This window comes from Aotus nancymaae, unplaced genomic scaffold, assembly GCF_030222135.1.
Source record: "Aotus nancymaae isolate 86718 unplaced genomic scaffold, 86718_ANA_hifiasm-v0.15.2.pri h1tg000076l, whole genome shotgun sequence".
Classification (NCBI taxonomy): Eukaryota; Metazoa; Chordata; class Mammalia; order Primates; family Aotidae; genus Aotus; species Aotus nancymaae.
The window spans coordinates 14,617,220-14,642,915 of record NW_026988491.1 but is presented as its reverse complement, the minus strand read 5'-3'; the positions used below and the strand labels follow the sequence as shown (position 1 = coordinate 14,642,915).

Here is a 25,696-nt window from a genome sequence, read left to right as displayed (position 1 = left end):
CAATCCTAGCTCTGCTACTCCCCGACTTATAACGTTGAGCAAGTTTACCTCACTTCTTTATGTTTTCTTTTCCACAGAATGTAATAATAATACCTATGCCTTACTGTGGGTATGAGGATTACGTGAGATGATACAAATAAGGCCTTTCACACACTCCCTGACACATATGAGTACTCAGTAAGTATCAGGCAATTAGTAGTCCTAAAAATTTCTAGAAAGTTATTGTCAATATCTGGGCCCTCTCCATTAAGGTATACTAAAAACTACTATGCCGAACCATATGAAATTGCTGATATTCATCCATTACCTTCAACATAACATGTCCCAGTTGAGATCATGAGAAGGACTCCTCATCACCATCAGCCCCAGACGCAGGAGTTTGGTTGGTTGTTCTGAAAGGGCAGAGTAAAAGTGTGGAGAACCTACAGGCTGCTGTAGGAGAGAAATGAGCTACATCTGGCTGTGGAGGCCTGAAAAGCCTGGGAAGACCCACTGAGGAGTCACTCCCCTTTCCTGATCTTGGCTCTTTTCCCACTTACTCATTCATTCAGCTCATGGGGCTGAGCACCAAGAGCCAGGCAGCTTCTAAGGGCTGGGATGCAACAGTAGGGGAAAAAGTCCCGACCCTTACATTAGAGAATCAGATGATAAACATAGAAATAGATCGTGAGAAAGCAAGGTCAGGTGTGGAGAGTATCAGAAGAGAGGGGATTTACATCAAGTGGTCAGGAGAAGCTCTTCAAGAAAAAGGGTTAGGGACATGTGAGCAAAGACCAAAAGGAAGTGAGGGCTCCTGGCGACCCAAGGGAAGGGAGATCCAGGGAGCAGCAGCACCAAGCTGGGAGCACACTGGGCAGGCTGCAACAGCAGCAAGGCAGCAGGCAGGCCGGAGGGGCTGGGCGAGGGATGAGCAAAGAGTGGGAGGAGATGCAGCAGGGGGCTGCGAGGCCTCACAGTGTGGCTGAGATGCAAGGCTTCATTCTCACTGAACTGAGAAAGCAGGGGAGGGCTTTAAGCTCACTCTGGCTGCCTTGCAGAGGAGGTGGTGAACATAGAAGCTGTTGGATTAGTCAGGGTGAAAGGTATGTTGACTTTGCTATGGTGGGAATGCTGAGAAATGGTCAGATTCCGGATATATTTTATCTTATTTTTTTTAGAGACAAGGTCTCTCTATGTTGCCCAGGTTGGTTTTGAACTCCTAAGTGATCCTCCTGCCTTTGCCTCCCAAAGTGCTATGACTACAGGTGTGAACCACATCAGCCAGATTCCAGATCTACTTTAAAGAGTCTGCAAGGTTTAGCTCTTTAATGCTACACACATATATCCATGTATATAAGTATATAAAAACACACCACGTCTCGCACTGGCTACAGAGCCCAACTGGATATGAATTGTTAAGCTGGGTGGGCAGGTTTTTCCTGCCTCTGGTCGCTATGGAAACCTTCCTGAAAGCAGCCGTCTGGGAGTTGGCAGGAACGACCCAGAGAGAGCCACATCAGGGTGGCTGCCCTCCTGTTGTCATAGGAGTATTGAGAGGCAGAGACTTTTGAAAAACAGGATTGATTTAGGCACCTTTGCGGAGCTCTAGAAAGAATGTTTCAAAATTAAATATACATACTCCCTATTTGCTAATCCTACAATTTCCTATAAGGCAAGTTTTGTTTAAAAAGCACAGAAAGCCAGGTAACACTATGAATCCCTGTTTTCCCACATATGTGGAGAGGGACAGAAAAGGTTCTGTCCATTTCCTGTGGTCTCTTCATGTAGATCAGAGGGATCTGGCCCCCCATTCACTCTTGTCCTGCTATCATGTCCTGTCTCCTATTTTCTTAACAACACAGCGTGGTTGCTACTATGACACAGATGGTTTTCTACAGACATTTACCAGGAAACACGAAAGCTGTAAGCAGTAGAAGCAAAAATACTTCTAAGAGGCCTCTGAGATGCTGAAGACTGCGTTTCCTCTGTGAGGAGGGAAGACGAGACTGGAAGCTATGGATAAAAACTCACCTAGATAGAGAAGCACAAAGCTGGCAAAGTCCAAGAAAGGCTGCAGTAAAAACCAGATTAATATGCCTACTATTTTTTTTCGGACTCAAAAGTGTTTGTAGAAAGTGGTTTATTTAGAGAGAGAGAAAGAGGAGAAGGAGTGAGAAAGAAACAGCTAACTCTCACACTGTGTGAGAGAAAGAAAAGATGGAATCCAGGAGAGGAAAGAAAGCTTCTACACTGAGTGGAAGGGAAGAGAGAGAGATGGAGTTTAGGAGGGGAACACAGGCTTCCACGAAGGGAGTGTTCGTGGAAGGGGACCAAAACATGGAGTCCCAATTTTTGTATTTTTAGTAGAGACGGGGTTTTACCATGTTGGCCTGGCTGGCCTCAAACTTTTGACCTGGTGTGATCCACCTGCCTCAGCCTCCCAAAGTGCTAGGATTACAGGCATGAGCCACCACCCCCGGCCAAATTATACACTTTAAAAGAGTAACTTTTATGGTATATGAATTACATCTCAATTTTAAAAATAATTATGGGTTTTAGTAGAACATTAGAGTAAGAATGTATCTTCCTTGAGTTTTTTTCTGAGGACCAGCAAAGCTGAGTACTGACAACAGTGTATTAACTTCTCTCCATCTTGCCTTTCTCTGCCTCTGCAGAGCTACTACTACTCACCACCTAAAATATCCACCTCTGCAGAGGTTTAATGCTTATACAAAACCAAGGAAAGAAAAAAAAAAAGGTGTAAACAATTAGAAATAGCTTATCCGTAACTGTGAAAAAGGATCTCCTTCTCTCTCATTTGTAACTAACAATTTACTAACATAGCACTGCATGAATTTGACATCTTAGCAACCTGTGAAATCAGGAATTTCCTAAACTGCTAAAAAAAAAAAAAAAGCCTGTAACTTTTCAAGTTACTGTAACAAGCCCCTCCCCACCACTAACCCCCCAACCCCAACGCAATAGTCTAAGTAATTACTGGAATAATCACTGGGAAGAAAAACTGACAATACTTTGAAGCTCAGGTTTCCAAGCCACTGGTTTTGTTTGATTGTTTTTAAGGCTAAATAAAATCTCCAGCAGTCTCTGTTCACATAGGGCTGCAGTTGCTTCCTATGATAATGAAGTATTAATAAAATACTTCTCCAAAAGCAAAAGCCACTAAAAGCAGTTTAAAGGAAAAGAGATACTTCCAAACAAGGACACCAGAAAAGTGCAGCAATTTGCAAAACAGGCTCTAAGTGGGGGAAATGGTATTTACGAATCTATTTGCAGATATGCCTCCGTGTCTCCTGAGTTTTCGCCACAGCCCAGGCATTTGGTTCCCAGGCCTAGCCTGAGCTGGGTTTGGGTGCGACACTGGCTGTCAGAACCCAAGGCTCAGAAGCACTTCTGGGCACTTTGCACCACTGCTCACAGGACCATTCTTTTTCACGGAGAGAGAATATGGTAAGATGCAAACACAAATGATAAACTTAAGTCCTAGCAGGATAAATTTCAGGGCAAAGGAAATCTCTGGGTTATAAACACAGTCAATAGGCTAATCATGGGAAAGGAAGCTTTGGACTCTTCTTTGAGTCTTGTAATTACACTAACACAACTTTCTGTGGTATGTTTTGAGAACGGTTTCACTCTGTTGCCCAGGCTGGAGTGCAGTGGCATGATCAGAGCTCACTGCAGCCTTGAAATCCCAGGCTCAAGCAATCCTCCCATCTCAGTCTCCTGAGTAGCTGGGACAACAGGTGTGCACCACCACACCAGGCTGCAGCGTAGTTTTTATTTTTTGTAGAGATGAGGTCTCATTATGTTGCCCAGGCTGGTCTCAAATGCCTGTAATCCCAGCACTTTGGGAGCACCTGGCTCAAGGTGCTCCCAAAGTGCTGGGATTACAGGCCTAAGCCAACACACCCAGCTGATCAGTGGTTCTCAAACTATAGAGTGTATCAGAATCACCTGGAGGGCTTTCTAAAATCCAGACAGCTGAGGGTGCCAGCCCCCGAATTTCTGACACTGCAGGTCTGAGTAGGACCTGAGACTCTGCCTTTCCCAGGTGATGTGGATGCTTTTGGTCCAGGGAACACACTTTGAGAACCACTGACCTGAATTCCTCCTTGACCATTATTCTTTTTTTTTTTTTTTTTAAGATGCTCTGTCGCCTAGTCTGGAGTGCAGCGGTGTGATCCCAGCTCACTGCAACCTCCACCTCCCAGGTTCAAACAATCCTGCCTCAGCTCTCGAGTAGCTAGGATTACAAGCACACACCACCATGCCTGGCTAATTTTTGTATTTTTAGTAGAGATGGGGTTTCACCATGTTGTTTAGAACTCCTGACCTCAAATGATCCACCCACCTAAGCCTCCCAAAGTGCTGGGATTACAGGCCTGAGCCACCACAGCTGGCCAACCAAATTCTTCAAATTGTAGCTCAGATGTGGCCTCCTCTAACAAGCCTTTCTTTCCAACTTCCATGTCCCCTACCTCCTTCCCTGATAGAATTCATCATTGTACATGCTGCTTACTTCATGTGATACTGTAATTTACGTACATATGTATCTGTCCTATGTCCAGTACCTAGCCCAGTGCCTGACATGTGGCAGAGACTGTTTGATAAATGGAAGCACACCAAACTCCTAGAAGATCCCCATGTACAACACGCTCTTTTCCTGTGCCTTTGCTCTCTACTGCTCCCCTGGCTCATAATGCCCACCACTTTACCTGACTTATACTTCAAGGCACAGCTCAAGCATTGCCTCCTCGAAGAAGCCTTCTTTGATACTCCCCCTGCCTTTAGTTTGTTAGGTGCCCCTATTCCTCTGGGCCCCCAACCAACCTGTCTATACATATCTTACTAATAGCTACCATCACTACATGCTAAGTGCCAGGGACTCTAAAAAGCAGAACTGAATTAAAACCTTTAGAGGCTCTTTGGCCCAGCAATTCCCGCTTCTAGAAATTTATCCTACATGCCAGCAAAATGACCCACATACAACGTAACTACCTATAGCACTGGTTGTGAAAACAAAATATTAGATGGCAAAATATTAGGAAACCTCAATACCCACTGATACAGGACTGTTTAATTACAGTATATCTATATAATAGAATAGTGTGCAGCTGTCAACTGATAGGAGCTAAGTAAAAAAAAGCAAGGAAAACAGAAGAATGTGAAAATACTTGTTAAAAAGGGGAGAAATTTTCATATGAAATAAAGCTGGATGGCAGGGAGACTTTTACTTCATACTCTTTCTGTACCTTTTGCATTTTGAACCGTGTTAATCTGTTACCTATGCAAACAAAGTTAAAGATGAAAACAATTTTAGAGCAAGAGAAATTAGGGTGCCCCCCATTTAATTCAACATAAAAATGAAATGAATATGAGGAAGTTCTATGAAGTTTAGATGTTTTTTCCTAGATGTCTTACTCTGTATCTATGAAATGGCCAATAATGAGTTCTTTCTATTTTCTCTTCATTTCACGTATCTGTTTTATCAGTGTCCTCAGCATGTGCTGGGTCTAGCTAAGGAGTCAATCCAGCACAGCTGAAGTTCATTAAATCCAGTGACTACACTGCAGTTCTTACCATAACTGACCACTCAGTAGCATCTAGCTCTATATCCACTTCCTCCTTAAAACACAGACTCTCCGGGTTGGGTGCGGTGGCTCACGCCTGTAATCCCAGCACTTTGGGAGGCCAATGTGAGTGAATCACAAGGTCAAGAGATCGAGACCATCCTGGCCAACATGGTGAAACCCTGTCTCTATCAAAAATACAAAAAATTAGCTGAGTGTGGTGGCGTGGGCCTGTCAGCTACTCAGGAAGCTAAGGCAGGAGAATCGCTTGAAGCCGGGAGGCAGAGGTTGCAGTGAGCCGAAATCGCGCCACTGTACTCCAGCCTGGTGACAGAGCGAGACTCCATCTCAAAACAACAAGTCTCTCTGGGTGTCTATGCGTCATGATTCTTTGGTTTTCTTCTTGGCTTTTTGACTCCTTCTTAGTCTCCTTTTCCTCCTCTTATGCCTGTTCTTAAGATGCCTTAATGTTCTGCCTTCGACTCTCCTTTAGCTCTCTGCACTCTCCTGGAGCTTCTGGTTGACTCTCACTTCAATTAACATCAACAGGCAGATAATTGATTTCTAGCTCCAAGATGCATTTCTCTCTGAACCTCAGACCAGCACATCCAGCTGGTGGGCAGCTCCTCCATATTCTTCAAAATTGCCACCACCTTTCCTCATGAACCTGGTCCTCCTTCAGTGGTCCCATTGCCATTATGACCTACCTACCCACCCACTTTCTCCAGGCAGGACTTGGGCATCATGTTTAATGGATTCTTCATCTTTACATCTTCACCCCTCAACTATTTGGTCTTTATGTTTTTGAAGCCCCCCTTTTCTCTTACAGCTTGTTGCTACTTTCGAGTTGGTCTGTTATCATTTTTCACCATCATGATGATTACACATCTCTCAACTGAATCTCTGCCTCCACTCTCGGCCCCTCCCCTCCATCTACTCTTTACCCTGCAGCTACAGAAATTCTTTTAAAATGCAACAGATCACTTCCTCCCCTTTGCTTTTAGGAAAAAGTCCAAATTTGTTAACTTGGCTTGTAAGACCCTGCATGACCTAGCAGCCCCTGCTACTCCCTGCAGCCTCATCTGTGAACACCTGCCTCACTTGCCTCCAATGCACTTTATGCTTTGGCAGCATTATCTTGGAACCCCCCTGTGTTCTCTAAGAGAACGCTGCTAAATACAGCAATTACTCAGAAGTATGTAAAGACAGCCTTGAAACTTGGACCCCACCAAACTCCATGATGAAGCAGGTAGTGGCACTGAAATTCTAGAACTGGCTCCCCCTCCGGCTACCCTAGTAATTTTTGTTGATCATTTATATCACCCTTATGTCAAGGACATCTGAGGTGAACATCCATAGTATTATATAAATTTCTCAGTTGCCTCTCCCAAAACTGGCATCAGCAGAAAAGCAAAGTAACTCTGAGAATCACACTGTACCTTGTACTCCTGCTCCTACAAGGTTTACAGCTGGGGCTGCTTACCCTTCCCTGAGTCAATATTTTCTTTGTGACAGAGATAGTGTGTTCCTTTAGGCAAGACTTAGGTGTGACTGTGTAAGGGAGAGCACAGACTGGAAACATGGGTCAGGGAAACAGGAACCTCACCCTAGAATTCAGCACACAAAGCATGCATGTCCCCTCCCTGCACAGGAGTACCAGTTACACTCAGCTGCCCTACGCAGACTTGCTCACACACAGAACCGTGCCCAGCTCCTCTAGTTGAAGTCATCAATCATCCACGGTAATCTGATGACTTACTCGAGTCCCTCCCTGGATCATTCCTCTAATATTTATGGCCTAGCAGTTTCTAGAAAGGATAAGGAAAGTAAAAGCGAGGTAACTGCATAAACCTTCTGTCATTTCCACTACCAGGGGTGGGGGATAACCACCCCCTCAGAAGTAGAAGTAAAATAAATACCAGTTAGCTAACTGCAACTCGGCATTCGGATAGTTCTGAAAAATAGCACACAAGAGTTTTTGAGGAAAATAAAGCTCCTTAAGGGCTGACCGGCAAAGAAGGCCACTGAGAAACTTATATTGAAAGTTTTATATTAACATAGGAGCTTAGGGCACTTAAGAGGAGATCATAAATATAGTTAACAAAGTTGCTATTTTTCATATAATTAAACTACAGAGGTCAAGAAACTATCTCATCTTTATGTCATTTATTTGAATTACCATCTATATAATTACTGGAAATGTTTCATTTGCAGGTATGAGCATACCTACATAGTAACCCTAAAAAATGGTAATTACATTATACTAGAGTATATATGGTATTATAGAGTATATATACCATTAGATACAGAGTATATGTACTATTATACTCTGTGGCAGTGAGTAGATGGCGGTATTAGAAGGAAGGTACCTAAGAAAGAAGAAAAAATAGTATGTATTAAGCATTCAACACACTGCTAAGCACACTCACGGGCATTATCCCCATTTTACACCTGAGAAAACCAGGGATCAAAGAGCTTAAGCATCTTGCCATATCCAACAGAAGAACTGACTCCTAAGCAGTCTCACTATATACCATACCGACTAGCACAACTCTAGTTATCAACTCTGCAGGGAAATTTCCAGAAAGGATCCTGAAGCTATCTGTGCATGTGCAGGAACAAAATATCTTGACTTGGGATGAGAGAGCCAGCCAGATTTAAGACACAAAGCAACTGTATTTAAAAAAAAAATTCTTGTGAAAATCCAAAATTAAACAGACAAATTAGGAGAAAATTCTCCTAAGAGCAAACGAACTTCTCTAAGAGATCTGCACCTATACTTAGAGACCATTAACTTCTTTAGTACTGGGGTGCAGGACAAAGGGACCCACACAGAGTCATGAATTATAGTTGGAAGGATCCTTTGGGTTCATCTCTCATATTTTTTGAAAAAAGAAACTAGGGGCCAGGCACAGTGGCTCACATATGTAATCCCAACACTTTGGGAGGCTGAGACAGGAGGATTGCTTTAGGCCAGGAGTTCAAGACCAGCCTGGGCAACACGGCAAAACCCCTTCTCTACTAAAAATAAAAAATAAAATAAAAAAATTAGCCCGGCATGGTGGCGTGTGCTTGTAATCCCAGCTACCTGGGATGCTGAGGTGGGAGAATCACCTGGGCCCGGGAGGTCAAGGCTACAGTGGACTGAGATTGCACCACTGCACTCCAGCCTGGGCAACCTGAGTGAGACCCAGTCTTGAAGGAAAAAAAAAAGAAGTTTCTCTTATTGCTTTTTCTGCTCATGTTCCTCCTGGACAAAGGGAACAAGCCGCACGCTACTTATCTTCACTGTTGCTCAGCAACTTCATTCATCACTAACTGACTTTATGTCGTATTTCCTTCAGTGATACTTTCAAATCGTTTTCACAATTATTTGATACCCAACTACTCCTGCTGCTACTCACTCCCAACTGAGGGACTGTACTCCAGCTTTAATGAAGCTCAGATTATTAGACTTAAGCTTCCTCAACTTCTTTATTCTCCATGTTGAAACTTGCTTTTCACCTGTTTTCTCTTTCTGCCCTCCTTCTCAGAAGAGAAAGTGGTCTTCTTCCTTCCTAGGTTAACTTCTCCACCCACAAGAACCTTTCAACCCATTTCCTTTATACCCTTTTCTTTTGTGCATCTTCAGTCTTTTCTTCACTGGCTCCGTGTCCAGGGCAAATACTCAGATCTCCTGTACCCTGAATTAAATGAAAGAAAACAAAGCAACTATCCCTGTACCCATTCAAGCATTTACCTTTGTAGCTCTTATTCCTCTGCCTCCCTGCCATGCTTTTTAAAAGCGGTGTAGAATCCTGTAACGATGTTTCATTAATCCACTCACTCCTTAAGTTTTTCAACCTAGCTTCTGTCACCACCTAAACTGCTAAGGTCTCCAGTGATTTCCTAGTCATATTTGGAATCCTGTTCCTGTGGCCACATTTCCTGATATTCCCTGAAGCATCAGACTCTGCTGACCTACTGTGGTTTCTTGAACTGTTCTATGACTTTGAGACTCTGAGGGCACAGACCATATTGGTTTTTCTTTTGTATTTAACTGCTTCTTCACTGCCTCTTCTTTCTCCAGACACCCCAAAAAGACATTCCCCACGTCAGTCCTCTTTCAATCCACTCCTAATGGATTCCAACTGGGGAGTCCCTTCCTATTCTGAATGGGGATTTAGCTATTACTATCATAAACTACAAATCTCTATCTCTAGTCATGACGACACACAGATTATTTCCAACTTAATGTTGGATAGCTTCATTTGACTATATACCACAACACATTAAAATATGTATTTTTTAATTTTTTAAAAAAATTTTGTTTATTTATTGAAGATGGGGTCTCCCTGTGTTATCCAGGCTGGATCACAACTCACTGCAGCTTTGACTTCCCAGGCTCAAGCGATCATCTCTCCTCAGCCTCCTGAGTAGCTAGAACTACAGGCGCATGCCATCATGCCTGGCTAATTTTTGTATTTTTATTTTTAGAGACAAGGTCCCACTACCTTGCCCAGGATGGTCTTGAACTCCTGGTCTCAAGTGATCCTCCCACTTTGGCCTCCCAAAGTTCTGGGATTATAGGCATGAGCCACCGTGCCTGGCCTTGGCTCCTGCTTTACTCCCACATTGAATCAGTTGCAAGTCTATTGATTTTACCTCTAAAATGCCTCTAGCCTCTCCATCTCCAGTGCCTTAATCCAGACCCTCCCTGCCACTTTTCAGGGCCACTGTCAAAATCTCCTAAAGGTTTCTGTGCCTCATATTATCATTCCGTTTATGTGAAACAAAAAGTAGGTTAATATCCCTGAAGCACAGCTCTGATTCCATAGACCCCAATCTACTTTCTGAGTCAGCTTATTTTCCCTTCATGTACCCTAAGCTTCAGCCAACTGGGCCACTCACTACTGTCTCAACATGCCTGTGTGCCTTTATTTATATTGTGTCCTCTGCTAAGAAAAGGCCACCTTCCATTTCCAAATATCCAGATTCCATCCCTTTCAGTGCTTGCGTCTGAAACACCACTTCTGTGACGCTTTCCTTAGTACTTCCTCTCAACATTTACTAGTTCCTGCTGACTTTTTTTTTCTTTTTGATCTTTTTTTCTCTTGTGACTTCTATCTCATTTTACTAGTTGTGGACGTCTTATCTATAAACTGAAAGCTCTTCAAGGGCTGAATCCTCATTGGCACCTAGTACTTAGGGATTTAATTAATGTTTGCTAGTAGTAATCACCCGTTTCATGAGATATTTAATTATTTGTTTTATGAGATACCTAATAAATATACCTTCCATAGTATTTCAGGACTTTGTGAGGAAATCTCCATTCACCTTTATACAGTGCTACAGTGGGAACAAGAAGGCCTGGGCCTGACAACTTGCTCTGTCACTTAGCTGTGTGGCCAATTAATCTTCCATAACCTCAGTTTCCCTATCAGTAAAATTAGGATAATAGGTACCTGCAGAGTAAGTGAAAAAGTTCTTAAAACCCCTAGCACATGCTTGGCACGGACACCCTATTTTCCAAAGATGGGCCAACACAATATAACGTACCTCACATGCTCTTCTTAAAATGTGACAATGACACTTCTCCCACCGACTGGTGGGGTCTGTGTCCCATCCACTCCCCGTGAACTCAGGCAAACCTCTGTGACTCCCTCAACCAAGAGAATACAGTGATATTGTGTAGCTTCTGAGGTTATGTCATAAAAATGTCACGCATTTTCACCTTGTTCCCTTGGGAGGTTAGCAAGAGCTAACCCACCATGCAAGAACACACCCACCATGCTGGGACAGAGGTAAGATAACATGGAGAGGACATATATAGGTGTTCCAGCCAACAGTCTCAGGTGGCACCCAGCTGACAGCCACCATCAACCCCAAGACATGTAAGGAAACTTTAGAGATGACTCCAGCCCCATCAAGCTGCAACTGCTTGAGAGACCCCAGGAAAAACTGTCTAGCTGACCCCAACTAACCCCCAAGCAAGAGATAATAAAATGATTATTGTTGCTTTAAGCTGCTAAATTCTAGAGTAATCAGTATATAGCAATAGATAAATGATGCTCAATATTTGTAGTTGTTAATATAACGCCATTTTAAATTTCAATCAGTCTCGTCTCAACCCTTACTTTTTCGGAATGATGAGTCCTAAACTTATCCTGACCTCACGTGGCAGGCACCACTCTTACTCTTCCATTTAACATCGTGAGTGCTTACTCTGTGTCAGACTCTAGGCTAGATCCATGCAAGACAGGACAGTGAGCAAAACAAAATCCTGTTTTTGTGGAGCTTTTATTCTAGTCTAATAGAAAGACAAATAAATCTACAATATAAAATAAGAATTATTATTTTTTTGAGACAGGGTCTGGCTCTGTCTGCCAGGCTGGAGTGTGATAACCTTGGCTCACTGCAACCTCGACCTCCCAGCCTCAAACCATCCTCCCACCTCACCCTCCCGAGTAACTGGGACTAAAGCACATATCACCACGCCCGGACAATTTTTGTATATATTTTTGGTAAAGACAGGGTTTTGCCATGTTGCCCAGGCCAGTCTTGAACTCTTAGCCTCACGCAATCCTCCCACCTCGGCCTCCCAAAGTGCTGGGATTACTAGTGTGAGACACCGTGCCTGGTTCCAAGAATTATTAACTTATAACAAATTGCACAATAATTTACATATATGTTGGGTAGTAATAAAGGGCTCTCATGCTTATTTATCATTTATTCTTTTCCAGAAACTAAAGGACTCCAGTTATTTAACTTCTAGATTTACCTTTTAAATTTAGAGTAATAATATAATACTTCAGTTTGTATTTCCAGTTCCTAAAAGCAGTATCTTGTATTGTTAAAATGCCTTGTAATTGGGCATGGAGGCTCATACCTTGTTATCCCAGCACTTTGGAAGGCCAAGGCAGGAGGATCACTTGAGCCCAAGAGTTCGAGACCAGCCTGGGCAACATAGTGAGACTTCATCTCTACAAAATATTTTTTTAAATTAGCTGAGTGTGGTAGCACACACATGTAGTCCCAGCTACTTGGGAGGTTCAGGTGGGAGGATCATCACCTGAGCCCTGGAGGTGGAGTCTGCAATGAGCCAAGATCATACCATTTCACTCCAACCTGGGCAACAGAGCAAGAGCCTGTCTCAAAAAAGAAGGAAAAAAAAAAGCTTGTGCCTTTCTTCTGATGGCTTATATAGACTAGTAAATAATAAACTCACTCTGTAACCTTTCCTGATTACTTGGTTCTTCCCAATATAGATGACTATCATGCTAAAACATTGCTTATATTATGTGAATCAATGGGGGAAAATGAAATTTACAAAAATAGAAGCTACAGCAATTTGTATTTTTATTATTTTTGAGCAGGGTCTTGCTCTGTTGTCCAGGCTAGAGTGAAGTGGTGTGATCACAGCTCACTGCAACCTCGACCTCCCAGCCTCAAGCAATCCTCCCACCTCAGCTTCCTGAGGAGTTAGGACTGCAGGCACACACCACCACGTCCTGCTAATTTTTTGTTATTTTTGTAGACAGAGTCTCAGTATGTTGCCCAGGCTGGTCTCAAACTCCTGGGCTCAAGCGATCATCCTACCTTGGCCTCCCAAAATGCTGTAATTACAGGTGTAAGCCCAGCCTATTGTTATGACAAAAGTTACAGGCCGGGCAAGGTGACTCACTCCTGTAATCCCAGCACTTTGGGAGGCTGAGGCAGGTGGATCACAAGGTCAGGAGTTCAAGACCACCCTGACCAAGATGGTGAAACCCCATTTCTACTAAAAATACAAAAATTAGCCAGGCATGGTTGCAGGTGTCCATAATCCCAGATACTCTGGAGGCTAAAGCAGGAGAATCACTTGAACCTGGGCGGCAGAGGTGCAGTGAGCCGAGATCACACCACTGCAGTCCAGCCTGGGTGACAGAGTGAGACTCCATCTCAAAAAAAAAAAGTTGGCCAGGCGTGGTGGCTCACGCCTGTAATCCAAGCACTCAGAAGGCCAAGGCAGGCGGATCACCTGAGGTCGGGAGTTCAAGACCAGCCTGACCAACACGGTGAAACCCCGTCTTTAAAAAAAAGAATAAACAATTAAGCCGGGCGCGGTGGCTCACGCCTGTAATCCCAGCACTTTGGGAGGCCGAGGCGGGCGGATCACAAGGTCAAGAGATCGAGACCATCCTGGCCATGGTGAAACCCCGTCTCTACTAAAAATACAAAAATTAGCTGGGCGTGGTGGCACACGCCTGTGGTCCCAGCTACTTGGGAGGCTGAGGCAGAAGAATCGCTTGAATCCAGGAGGTGGAGGTTGCAGTGAGCCGAGACTGCACCACTGCACTCCAGCCTGGCAACAGAGCAAGACTCCGTCTCAAAAAAAATAAATTAAATTAAATTAAATTAAAAATTTTTTAAAAAGTTATAGGCTGGGTTTGGTGGCTCACACCTGTAATCCCAGCACTTTGGGAGGCAGAAGTGGGCAGATCACTTGAGGTAAGGAGTTCGAGACCAGCCTGGCTAACATGGTGAAAACCCGTCTCTATTAAAAATACAAGAATTAGCTAAGTATGGCAGCACGTGCCTGTAATCCCAGCTGCTCTGAAGGCTGAGGCAGGAGAACTGTTTGAACCTGGAAGGCAGAGGTTACAGTGAGCTGAGATCGTACAACTACACTCCAGTCTGTGAGACCTTGTCTCAAAAAAAAAAATTATAGCCACTCATGGTAGTAAAAAAAAAAAAAACTGTTGGATTGTTTATCTCTGTTAAACTGTGGTTCCCCCTAAGTCTTGCTCAGTTCAGGCCCCCTTGCACTGCCTACTGCAGATATGCATATCCCTTACTGAGTTATTAAGTAAATCTCTCTCATATGTCAGATGATTAATAAGAGAGACCAGGCCAGACACAATGGCACAAACCTATAATCCCAGCACTTTGGGAAGCCGAGGCTCAAGATCACTTGAGCCCAGGAGTTCGAGACCAGCCTGGGTAACATGACAAAACTCCATCTCTACAAAAAATACAAAAATTAGGCCTGGTACCGTGGCTCACGCCTGTAATCCCAATACTTTAGGATGCCGAGGCAGGCAGATCACGAGGTCAGGAATTTGAGACCAGCCTGGCCAATGTGGTGAAACCCCATCTCTACTAAAAATACAAAAATTAGCCAGGTGTGGTGGCATGCACCTGTAGTCCCAGCTACTCAGGAGGCTAAGGTAGAAGAATCACTTGAACCCGGAAGCGGAGGTTGCGGTGAGCCGAGATCGTGCCACTGCATTCCAGCTTGGGCAACAGAGCGAGACTCCGTTTCAAAAATAAAATACAAAAATTAGCTGGGCATAGTGGTGCATGTCTGTAGTCCCAGATACTCGGAACCTGAGGTGGGAGGATTGCTTAGGCCTGGAAGGTGGAGGGTGCAGGGAGTGGAAATCGTGCCGCTGTACTCTAGCCTGGGTGACAAAGTGAGACCCTGCCTTAATAATAATAACAGAGACCACAAATATTATCAAAGTTCAAAGAGATAAAGAGATAACTACAGGTTAATATGGAAAAGCCTTCATGAAAAAGAGAGATTTACTTAATAACTCAGTAAGGGATATGCGTGTCTGTAGCAGGCAGTGCAAGGGCCTGAACTGAGCAAGACTTAGGGGGACCACAGTTTAACAGAGATAAACAATCCAACAGTCAGTTACCCTCCACTCCACATCTTTCATTAATTAGCTGTGTTATATAGGGATCTTTGATCCTTATGAAGGGGATGATCTCAGACTTCTGGTCTTGAAACGTTGTGATCCAAAGAGAAGAAGAAAAGAGAAAGGCACCAGTGAGTAAAGGAAGCAACAGAGAAAAGGTACAAAGTGGACAGCATGAGCTGGATATTCTCCTAGAACACAAAGCAGACCCAATGGTGACTGTGTTGAGGAAATACTCATTCAATCAACATGTTTATTGAGTGCCCATTATGTACCAGGCACTGTTTTAAGGGCTGGGAACACAGTAATCAAAATAGAAATCCCGTCTTTCAAAGACCCAGCATCCTAGAGGAGAAAGAAGTGACTTAAAAAATTAATAAGAGACTATATTGTATGTCAGATGATAAATAGCGCTATAGAGTAAAATGAGGCAGGAAGAGCCACTTTCGGGAAGCTGCTATTATAAATTAGGTGGTCCAAGAAGGCTCAGTAAGAATGTGAAATCTGAGCAAACACCTGAAGAAGGTGAGGGGCTGATGGAAGCAGAAGTCTGAAGCAAAGAGCAGCATATAGGTGGGGAAGCAGGCGTATAAGAGACTAGGTTGGAAAAGTGAGGAAAAGCAGGTAAATCTTCTAGAAAGAACTCTAGGTCTTAGAGTCTGAAGATTTAGATTTCAATCAGAGAATCATTATCTTAACATTGGAGAGAACTTTACAGTTCATTCAGTACAACAGCCCATCAGATTATTATTATTATTGGGTTTTGTTTTGTTTTTTGAGACAGTCTCACCCTGTCGCCCAGGCTGGAGTGTAGTGTGTGATCTCAGCTCACTGCAACCTCCGCCTCTCACATTCCTCTCCTGCCTCAGCTTCCTGAGTAGCTGGGATTACAGGCATGTGCCACCACACCCGGCTAATTTTTTGTATTTTTGGTAGAGACAGGGTCTTTTTTTTTTTTTTTTTTTTTTTTTTTAAAGACGGGGTTTCACCATGTTGGTCAGGTTGGTCTTGAACTCCCGACCTCAGGTGATCTGCCCACCTTGGCCTCCAAAGTGCTTGGATTACAAGGCGTAAGCCACTATGCCCAGGCGAGATAGGGTCTTGCCATGTTGGCCAGGTTGGTCTCAAATTCCCGGCCTCAAGTGATCTGCCTCCCTTGGCCTCCCAAAATTCTAGAATGACAGGTATCAGCCACCACGCCCGGCCATATTATTATTTTTAATACACACAGGGTCTTGCTCTGTCACCCAGGCTGGAATGAGTGGCACCATCACAGCTCACTATAACCTCAAACTGCTGGGCTCAATCCTCCCATCCCAGTCTCCCAAGCAGCTAGGACTCCAGGCACACACCAGCATGCTTGGCTAATTTTTCTTATTTTTTTGTAGAGATGTTGGTCTCGCTATGTTGCCCAGGGTAGTCTTGAACTCTTAGCCTCAAGTGATCATCCTGCCTCAGTCTCCCAAAGCAGTGGAATTACACGCATTAGCCACCACACCCAGTCCCCATTAGATTACTAAACCCGTATTACTCCTCCCAGGTGACCATCTTGTCTTGGCCTGAACAATCTGGTGGATGTATCTATCTCCATGTACCAAGACAATCTGTCCACCCATGGATAGCCCCGCCTTAGGCTTTAACTTGGGCAGAAATGTGTTTGCTAATAATATCTACTCTTTGGTCTTTTTAGGGGTACTTTGTATTCGATATACTTCAGACATTTGAAGATACCCAGGTCTCCAAGATTCCTCTCCTCTTCAGGTTAAAGTTAGCTGATTATTTTAACTTTTTTTTTTTTTGAAACAGTCTTGCTCTGTCACCTAGGCTGGAGTGCAGTGGCACTGTCACAGCTCACTACAGCCTTGAACTCTCAAGATCAAGTGATCCTCCCACCTCAGCCTCCCAAGTAGCTGGGACTACGGGTACATGCCACCATGCCCAGCCATTAATAATTTTTAAATTTTTTTTACAGAGATAGGTTTCCACTATGTTGCCCAGGCTGATCTCAACCTCCTTAGCCCAATGGATCTGCCTGCCTTGGCCTTGCAGAGTGCTGAGATTACAGGTGTGAGCTACCATGCCAGGCCTATTTTAAGTGACATGGTCTCATGCCTGTAACAGTAAGGGAGTCTCAGCTGCAAGCCACCAAAACTGACTTGGGCAACTTAAGTTATGAAAGACAGGAATGTACTGAAAGGGTATGTAGTAGGGCATAGAAATGAGGATAAGCTGAAGAATCAGAGGGTAGAAAACAATAGCAGCTCTAGTATCCAGATATTAGGAATTAGCCAGTGGTTGTGATGAAGGAGCTGCAACTGTTTATTGAACTTTACTGTTACTGTATCATTCAACCAAAGCTTCCAATTAAAGGAGGAAAGCATCTATTTGCCTAACATCTGTTGGCCTGACCCGAGCCATGTGTCCCTACCACCTAGTTGGTCAGAGATGAACTGTTCTCCAAAGCAAAGCTGAGCTGTTATTACCAGAAGAACCTGGACTGGATGCTGGACAGGCCAAAATAACTTACATCTACTAAATTCTCTCAAAATATGATGCTTCAAATTCCACATAATCAAGATATGGAGGAGCAAAACCAGCGTACTTTCTCTACACATGCTGTATGCCTGGGAAAGTGACCAAATTTGTGCCTGTTTCCTGTCAGACAGTGATGGTCACAAACATATTTGGTAGTTCCTATGACGATCAAAGAAAATGTGTGCAAAATGCTTTATAAACTCGAAGTTAACTGCAGTACTTAATACAGTAAATGCTTGTCACAGCCATTTTATATAGATTTTATTTAATCTTCAAAACTACTCTATTTCGCCGGGCGCGGTGGCTCATGCCTGTAATCCCAGCACTTTGGGAGGCTGAGGCGGGTGGATCACGAGGTCAAGAGATCAAGACCATCCTGGTCAACATGGTGAAACCCTGTCTCTACTAAAAATACAAAAAATTAGGTGGGCATGGTGGTGCGTGCCTGTAATCCCAGCTACTCACGAGGCTGAGGCAGGAGAATTGCCTGAACCCAGGAGGCGGAGGTTGCAGTGAGCCGAGATGGCGCCATTGCACTCCAGCCTGGGTAACAAGAGCGAAACTCTGTCTCAAAAAAAAAAAAAACAAACAAACAAAAAAAACTACTCTGTTTATTGATTATATGCTAAAAAAAGCAAAAAAAAAATATGAAGGTGGAGATTATGAGCAAAAACTCTAGAGTAAGACTAAGTTCAAATCCTGACTCTACCCTAACTTGTGCAGCCTTCAGCAAGTTACTGTTTCTGTGACTGTTCCTTCACCTGTACATGGGCATAATACTAACCATCCATAGGGCTGATGTGAGGACTGTGAGTTAATACAAGTAAAATTCTTAGAACTGTGACAGGTATATATAGCAAACACATAATACGTATTAGCTATTATTATGAGTAGCACTAATTATTCCATTTTTGCAGGTGAGAGAAATGAGGCATCAGACAGATAACTTATAAGTTCTCAAAGTTTAAATAAAGTGGTAAAGCCAGGCCGGGTGCAGTGGCATGTGCCTGTAATCACAGTAGCTCATGAGAGCAAGGCAGGGAGATCTCTTGAGTCCAGGAGTTGGAGGTTTCAGTGAGCTATGATCATGCCACTGCACTCCAACCTGGGTAACACGGCAAGACCCTGTCAATCAAGCAAGCAGTATGGCCAGAAGTTGAACTTCATTGTTGGTGCTCCTGACTACCATACTGTTTTCAAAAGTTAAAAAAAAAAAAAAAGTGGCATTTGGACTTTAACCCTAACCTCAAATAACATAATTAAGAATATTTACAAATGAACTCAAACACAGGAGAGGGAAAAAGGAAATGAACTTTTTTTTTTTTTTTTTAGTTTTTTGAGACAGGGTCTCCCCTTTGTCACCCAGGTTGGGATGTGTGGTGTGATCATGGCTCACTACAGCCTCAATATCCTGAGCTCAAGTGATCCTCTTTCCTCAGCCTCCAGAGTAGCTGGGACCACAAGTACATGCCACCATATGTGGTTAATTTTTAGAAATTTTTTGTAGAGGCAGGGTCTCACCATGTTGCCCAGGCTGGTCTTGACCTTCTAGGCTCCAGCAAGAAGCCTTCCACCCCAGCCTCCCAAAGTGCTGGGATTACAGGCATAAGCCACCATGCCCAGCTTGTTTCATGTTTTTAGAATGTTAGCTTGCATGATAACTAAATCTCTAGAGAAGGCTGAGAAAAGTCACATCATTATGTTGTAGTGGAAAAAAAAATTTTCTTTGTCTTAATTGGAAATTATACCTTTCCAAGAATAAGATTTTTAAAAACTGAACTGATGCTGTCAATCTCATTTCTTTCTCTTTTTTTTTTTTTGAGATCAAGATCGCTCTTGTCACCCAGGCTGGAGTGCAATAGCACAGTCACGGCTCACTGCAACCTCTGCCTCAAGCGATTCTCCTGCCTCAACTTCCTGCCTCAACTTCCTGCCTCAACCTCCTGAGTAGCTGGAATTACAGGCACCTGCCACCATACCTGGCTAATTTTCGTATTTTTAGCAGAGACAGGATTTTACCATGTTGCTCAGGCTAGTCTCAAACTCCTGACCTCAGGTGATCCACCCACCTTGGCCTCCCAAAGTGCTGGGATTACAGGCATCAGCCACCACTCTTGGCCTGTCAATGTCATTTCTGATGTCAATCTCACTTCTGATTTTATGGAAAACAAATACAAAACATGTATCACACTTAGAAAAGCAGAAATATGTTTATAACTGCAGAAGAGGCATATGTTAGAAGAGACAGTTAACAGTTAACTGAGCCTACTGAAAATAGGTGAATGTATCTCTTCTCATTTATAAATGGTGAGCATACACTACTAGTAAGCCTAAATTTTACAAAGGGGAGGTGATTATATATGTAGCATTCAAACAATGGCGCTGTCCAAATCAGTTCATAAGCCACACTGAAAACTTTCTCAATGAGAAAGACTTGAACACAGTTGTTGATAAGGTAGTACAGCTTATTATTTCAGTCATATGCTACTAGTGATAGTACTAGCACCATGTTTTTGAGACAAGGTCTCATTCTCTTCCCCAGGCTAGAGTAGAGTGGTGCAAACACGGCTCACTGCAGCTTCAACATCCTGAGCCCAAGCAATCCTCCTGCCTCAGCCTTCCAAGTAGCTGGGACCACAGGCACACATCAACATGACTGGTAATTTTACTTTTTGGTAGATATGGGGTCTCGCCATGTTGCCCAGGCTGGTCTTGAACTCCTGGGCTCAAATGATCCTCCCTCCTTGGCTTCCCAAAGTCCTGGGATTACAGGCGTGAGCCACATGCTGGGCCTCATTCAACAGATACTTATTGCTCACCTACCACTGTTCTAGGAGATGGGGGTGAGGTGGTGAACAACACAAAGCCCTACTTTCATAAAGCTTACACTGCAGGGAAGCATTACAAAGAAGAAACTGCGGCTCAGTTATCCGGTATCTTTGAACCATGTCATCTCTCAGTGGATACAGCTTTGCCCTAAAAGTGTATGCCTGAACATGCACTCTTGACACTACAGTCTAGCACAACTTAAGCTTTCTCTGTGTTGTCAGTCCAGTGACGACATCTCAAGTGTTCCTCCCCCAACTCTCTAACTATAAAAACTGCCCTATCAGCGGTAAATATATCATACTGACATGTATAAACTACCCTCTCTCTCTCATTAATCCCTAAACTACCTGAGGGCAAGAACTGTGTCTTAGCCCTCTTTGTAAGTCTAGAAGATGATATACACAGTAGATATTCAATAAATCGTTGAGAGGAATTCAAGAGAGTAGTTTTAACAGAGTTGAGGGTAGAAGCCAGTGTGCAATGAACTAAGGAGTAAATGGAGGAGAAGCACGTAGAGTCTGCTTCTCAAGGGTAAGTCTAGAAAGGAAAAGTAGGATAAATGGTAGTAATTTGAAGGAAAATTATGATCACAGGAAAGTTTCATATTTTTTTCATGAATGAGAAAGACTTGAACACAGTTGTTGATTAGGTAGTACAGCAGAGTCAAAAGAGCAGAATTTAGAGTCTGTTACACTTGAATTCTGGCCCTGTCACTTATAGTGACCTGAGACAACTACAGTGTTTGGTAAACAGAAGGTATTCAATAAACAGTTTCAATGATTATTACTATAGATAGGAGCCTGGACATTGGTGTTCTGACCCCTCCCACATATCTTGTGCTCTAGTCTAGATTCTCTAAATCTGTGTATGTGATAACAAAGAAACAGGATCTTTTTTCCTTCTGTAACACCCATTGTGCTATTCCCATTTCCTCGTGAGTCTGGATGAGCTCATGAATGGCTGCTGTGGAAAATTACTGACGTCAGCAGCTGAAAAAAGACTATCTGGAGGAGAGTAAGCAGATGAAACAGATGTTAAATTATCAAATGTACAAGATTTTGGGTTTCTGCCAAAACCTTCATTGAGAACTAAGAAGAGAAAAACTGAAAACACATAGAACTTTTTTTTTTAAGCTTCTGAGCCAGCAAGGTGTTCTCACATTCACTCCAGGCACAGAAACATGGCAGTAAAATGAAAGAGATGATTATCTCCTCAGTTCCTGTCTCAATATTTCACCCTAATGTGGGGTTCATTTCTGTGAGGTTCTACCCCAGTTCACTTTTCTATTAACCTGACACTTCCCAGATTCACGAGGTATGCATTTTTATATTGAAGCAATTATTTGTCCACCGTCTCCTAATGTTCTGGTCATGAGTTATGTTCACCTATTACCCATATCTGATCAACACCTCACCCTCTCTTCTCCCTCCCAGGCCACACACCTCCACACTTAAAAAGGGACAGGGAGAAGAACTAAAACTCAGGCTAATGTGATAATTAGGGATGAAAACGCCACATTCACTTAGGATTAACAAAAGCCAGGAAAGATATCGATCTACAGAATTACAATTAATCAGGCCGGACACGGTGGCTCAAGCCTGTAATCCCAGCACTTTGGAAGGCCGAGGCAGGCGGATCACCTGTAGTCAGGAGTTGAGACCAGCCTTGCCAACATAGCAAAAACCCATCTCTACTAAAAATACAAAAATTAGCTGGGCATGGTGGCAGGTGCCTGTAATTCCAGCTACTCGGGAGGCTGAGGCGGGAGAATCGCTTGAACCCGGGAGGCAGAGGTTGCAGTAAGCTGAGACGAGATCACGGCATTGCACTCCAGCCTAGGTGACAAGAGCGAAAATTTCTCAATAAATAAATAAATACAAATTAATCACCAAGAACAGAAATGGTGTAAAGCAAAGATGTAATTCAATTAAGAACAGAAATGGTGTAAAGCAAAGATGAAATTCAATTGGAGTGCAGAGAGAATTGGAACTAAAAGAGATGAGCAAAAAAAGTGGGAAACTTATGCGCCTACAAACCTAATCACAAACCTGTCAGTGTGGAATATTCCAAGACATCTCCATCCCACCACCAAACACACAAAAAGGAGCCATCAACCCACCACAAATGTACAGCGCGAGACTGGAAGATACTCTTGTCACCCAGTCACTGAAAACAACCTTTCAAACATCTTTATTTTTCTCTCCAAATAAAAAAGAGCCTAGATCAGTAAATTAATTATGAGGATAATTTCCAAAATTCCAGTCCTAACCACACCGGGTGATTCCGGCTAACGTATGCCTCAGTTTCCCCCGTGGTAAAATGCAGACACACCGCTGTTCGGAGTCTCAGCCTGATTGCAGCTCGGGTTCTGCACCTGGATCTGAATCCTCAAGGGAAAGCCGCAAGTTAACCTGAGGAGGAGTCAGCAGCTGTCCCGGTGCTGGAGCCAGCCAGACTTTTTTTAAAAGCCCCCCGCATCAGGCGCGGTTTCTGGAAAACCGCTCCCGACTGCCAGCGCGGCGGATTCCGGCTCGCGCCCCGGACACCTGAGGTGGCCTCAGCCGTCTAGGGGCGGCCGGCCCGGGGGACGCAGCCGACCTCCCCGCCCCGCCGAGCCCCCGGGTCCCCATTCCACCAGCGGCGCAAGCGAGGTCGGCCCGGCGGCTCTCCGGCCCGAGGCGGTGCTTCTCTCTCGCGGGCGCCTTCGGCCCGTGAGTCCCTCGGTCGGACAGTCCGATCCCAGCTGCCCCGCAGCCCCCGCCTGAGGGGAACGTGTGGGCGCCGGCGAGTCCCCGCCAACTCCCGCCCCGCACTCACCTGCCCCGCGGACCACCTCAGCGCCAATCCGGGTCGGGTTAGCAGCTTCCCGGCTCGCACCGTCAGGACTCAGCGGCGCCTACGCGCACGCGCGGCGGGACGCGGCACGGGCGACCGCGAGGCATGCTGGGGGCTGTAGTTGTTCCCGCCCACTTGGCGGGACGCGGCCAGGAGCTTTGCGCCCCATTCCCAAGGCCGGCAGGCATAGCGATGCTTTCCTCAGTCTGCACCGCAGCCTGAGCAGCTTAGGACAGTAAGGTGTGGACCAGCGGTTAGGGTGGGAGATAGACGCTGCAAATCACTTGCTAATTTTCTAAATATTTTTTATCTAGGCCAGGCACGGGGACTGATGCCTGTAATCCCAGCACTTTGAGAGGCCTAGGCGGGCGGATCGCTTGAGCCCGGGAGTTTGAGAGCAGTCTGGCCAACAAGGCGAAAATCCGTCTGTACTAAATATACAAGAATTAACTGGGCATGGTGGTGCGCAGCTATTCGAGAGGCTGAGGTGGGAGAATTGTCTGAACCTAGGAGGTGGAAGTTGCAGTCGGCCCAGATTGCGACACTGCACTTCAGCCTGGGCCAGAGTGAGAACTCTTTAAAAAAAAAAAAGAGGGAGAGAAACCAAGACACAAAACTATTACAAAGCTGTTTATTTAAATAAAAATTGTTGAAAACTGAGCTCCTTCTCCATTCTCTGGTTCAAAAGAACCTGAGGTGGCCTCGGTCGTCTAGGGGCAGCCGGCCCGGGGGATTTAGCCGACACAGAACCAGAGTTCATGTGAACCAGAGAATGAAGAATGAGTTCAAGGTGTACTCTCCTCCGTGGCAGACGAACCTAACAGCAGCATTCTCAAGTCAGTTTGCTCCCTCACTGACCACACGGAATGGGAAGGTTGGTGAGTCCTCCTGCGCTCAGGAAGGAAAACGAAATTATCTTTTCTTTTTTTTGAGACTGAGTTTCTCGTTCTGTCACCCAGGCTGGAGTACAGTGGCGCGATCTCGGCTCACTGCAACCTCTGCCTCCTGTGTTCAAGCTGTTCTGGTGCCTCAGCCTCCCTAGTAGCTGGGACTACAGGCACACACCACCACGCCCAGCCGGAAAACAAAATTTTCTGAGTACCTTCTGTGTCAGATCCTATGCTGTGCAATTCCTGTCTCACGTCTCACGTCTCACCCTCACATCTACCCAGGGTTCATTTCACCATTCAAGGCTCCTAACCCTTGTGCTTCCACTAAAGCTATGTTTACAAGTATCAGGCTCTCCTCTCCTGGGTTTTGTTTTCGTTTTAGTTTTTGAGAGGGAGTCTAGCTCTGTCACCCAGGCTGGAGTGTGCGATGTGGGCTTACTGCAACCTCTGCCTCCCCGGTTCAAGCAATTCTCCTGCCTCAGCCTCCTGAGTAGCTGGGATTACAGGTACCCTGCCACCACACCCAGCTAATTTTTGTATTTTTAGTAGAGATGGGGTTTCACTGTGTTGGCCAAGCTGGTCTCTAACTCCTGACCTCGTGATCGGCTCACCTGGGCCTCCAAAAGTGCTGGGATTACAAGTGTGAGCCACTGAGCCTGGCCCTCTCCTGGTTCCTAAATGAAACTGAGCATCAGCCAGGGAGAGGGCACTAAGTGCCCAGGTGTCTGACTGCAGCTGAACAGACATTTCAACAGTTGTCCCATGTTCTGTCCAGAACCTGACATCTGGGTAGTTCTGATGCTAGAGTTTGCATGAATTTAAACCAATCTTAAAGAAAATACAACAGCATGAGTTAACATAATGAGACCCTGTCTCTACAAAAAACAACAAAGTTAGCCAGTATGGTTGTGTGTGCCATAGTCTCAGCTACTCAAGAGGCTGAGGTGAGAGGATTGCTTGAGCTCAGGAAATCCAGGGTGCAGTGACCTGTGATTACGCCACTGCACTCCAGCCTGGGCAACAGAGTGAGATCCTGTCATTCATATATATATATATATATATATATATATATATATATATATAAAATGTTTTCCAGTGAACATGCAGACCACCCAAATACATCTAATTAAAATGTTACCTAGGAAAATCAGATTACAAAGTTGCATACAAGTGTATAAATACAAAAACAAAGGAGAAAGGAAAAGGAAAGACAGAGATACACCAACAAATCCACGCATCTAAATAGTCCAGGAAGAAACCAGGCCAAACTCCCAATCACTAGAGATCATGAGTCTAACAGAATTGTTAGAACAAGACTGTTATCTTATTTCCTTATTCTCTATAAGGAAATGTATTAACTAAAATCCATGGTATC

The 25,696-nt window shown here is 44.3% G+C and overlaps 1 protein-coding gene across 9 annotated transcripts in view; it reads right to left on the bottom strand.

Annotated features, from left to right (window-relative positions):
• Window positions 1-23,505, bottom strand: part of SGSM3 (small G protein signaling modulator 3) — a 35,199-nt gene extending 11,694 nt beyond the window's left edge. For 6 of the 9 annotated variants that reach the window (XM_064368072.1, XM_012459033.3, XM_012459032.2 and 3 more), the window contains exons 1-2: window positions 23,414-23,487; window positions 308-392 (exon numbers count right to left, since the gene is read on the bottom strand). The gene's annotated coding sequence lies outside the window, so the exon portion shown is untranslated. Of the gene's footprint in view, window positions 1-307; window positions 393-23,413 lie in introns of all 9 variants that reach the window. The other 3 variants (XR_002478188.2, XM_012459035.2, XM_012459031.2) reach the window with 1 other exon arrangement.
• Window positions 23,506-25,696: the final 2,191 nt, after the last annotated feature.